Genomic DNA, 2,023 nt, shown 5'->3' with positions numbered 1-2,023 from the left:
TCCACGGATACAATTCCCGGACCACGCCTGGCTGAGGGTCGTTTTGATACCTAAAGACTGCTTTCGCTTTTGCGTACGAGCAAACGTTGTACGTACGCCTGGTCGCGCGAGACGACGCTCCACGGAGCGTCCGTCTTCCCTGGGCGTCGTCCGAAATGAACCGCCGCGAGGTTGGCGAAGTGGTGTCGCCGCCGCCCGGAGACGCACGAGACGAGAATAGAGTGTGTCTCGCGGAGCTGCGCGTCGCCGGACGCACAAGGCGATCCAGGATGATAGATCGTGCGCGCGAGCCGACCGCGTGTCTCCCGAGTCCATGAGAAACTCGTCTCGCGAGAGATGGGAGGAGGACCGGCACGCGTCGTCGTGTACTCGCCGCCGAATGCGAAGCAACGTCATCCCGGTCTTTGCGCAACCCTCTCGCTGTGGGACGATCGACGATTCCTCTGCGCCTCGGGCGCACGAGGGAGACTCGTCTCGTTTCGGTTGACGACCTCAGAGCAGGCGAGGTCAACCGCTGAATTTAAGCATATTATTAAGCGGAGGAAAAGAAACTAACTAGGATTTCCTTATTAGCGTCGAGCGAACAGGAAAGAGCCCAGCACCGAATCCCGCGGTTCCGCAGTAGGGAAATGTGGTGTTTGGGAGGATCCTTTTATCCCGAAGTATCGCGTCGCGTCCAAGTCTATCTTGAATGGGGCCACTTACCCGCAGAGAGTGCCAGGCCCGTAGAGAACGGTGCGCGTCTCGGGAGGATTCCTCCTTGGAGTCGGGTTGCTTGAGAATGCAGCTCTAAGTGGGTGGTAAATTCCATATAAGGCTAAATACGACCACGAAACCGATAGCGAACAAGTATCGTGAGGGAAAGTTGAAAAGAACTTTGAAGAGAGAGTTCAAGAGTACGTGAAACCGTTCAAGGGTAAACCTAAGAAACCCAAAAGATTGAACGGGGAGATTCATCGTCAGCGACGCTGGCTTCGCGTCGGTGGGCGATGTCCCGCGGGGTCCTCGCGGCCCGTCCTGCGCGGACACTCTGCCGTGCGTCGATGTCGCCGGTAGTACGGCACGCGTCAAACCCTCGGTCGCCCGGCCGGCTGCCCGGCGGTATACGCAAGGTATCAGGCCGCAACTCGGGCGTGCTCCGGCGCGCGCGTCTCTGCGTCGAGACCGTCGCAAGCGCGCGCCACGGTACACGGAGGCTAACGGACCTGGCGCCGTCACCGGTCCTGGCCCGCTGTTGGTCGTACTATTAACCTTCGACTGGCCTGCGAACGTTCCTCGCCTCGCGTGGGGGACCTATACCGGTCGGCGACGCTACTACTTTGGGTACTCTTAGGACCCGTATTGAAACACGGACCAAGGAGTCTAACATGTACGCGAGTCATTGGGACTTTGCGATATCTAAAGACGTAATGAAAGTGAAGGTCGGCCCTGGTTGCCGACCAAGGGAGGATGGGCTGCGTCGCTATGCGGCTCCGCACTCCCAGGGCGTCTCGTTTTCATCGCGAGAAGAGGCGCATCCAGAGCGTACACGTTGGGACCCGAAAGATGGTGAACTATGCCTGGTCAGGACGAAGTCAGGGGAACCCCTGATGGAGGTCCGTAGCGATTCTGACGTGCAAATCGATCGTCGGAACTGGGTATAAGGGCGAAAGATTAATCGAACCATCTAATAGCTGGTTCCCTCAGGACAGCTGGCACTCAGTCGTTACGCACGGAACGCGCGCGAGTCTCATCTGGTAAAGCGAATGATTAGAGGCCTTGGGGCCAAAACGACCTCAAGCTATTTTCAAACTTTAAATGGGTGAGATCTCTGACTTTCTTAAACTATGAAGTCACGAGTATCTCGGATCAGAGTGCCAAGTGGGCCATTTTTGGTAAGCAGAACTGGCGCTGTGCGATGAACCAAACGCAGAGTTAAGGCGCCCAACTCGACGCTGATGGGACACTATGAAAGGCGTTGGTTGCTTAAGACAGCAGGACGGTGGCCATGGAAGTCGTCATCCGCTAAGGAGTGTGTAACAAC

At 57.0% G+C, this 2,023-nt stretch overlaps 1 long non-coding RNA gene across 1 annotated transcript in view; it reads right to left on the bottom strand.

Annotated features, from left to right (window-relative positions):
- LOC108759606 (uncharacterized) overlaps positions 1-2,023 on the bottom strand; it is a 7,188-nt gene that overhangs the window by 489 nt on the left and 4,676 nt on the right. The gene's annotated exons all lie outside the window — the stretch shown is intronic.

The sequence above is a fragment of the Trachymyrmex cornetzi genome, unplaced genomic scaffold (assembly GCF_001594075.2).
Source record: "Trachymyrmex cornetzi isolate Tcor2-1 unplaced genomic scaffold, Tcor1.1 scaffold197, whole genome shotgun sequence".
NCBI classification, from domain to species: Eukaryota; Metazoa; Arthropoda; class Insecta; order Hymenoptera; family Formicidae; genus Trachymyrmex; species Trachymyrmex cornetzi.
Note: the sequence above shows the minus strand (reverse complement) of the source record. Positions and strands in the feature narration are given on the sequence as shown.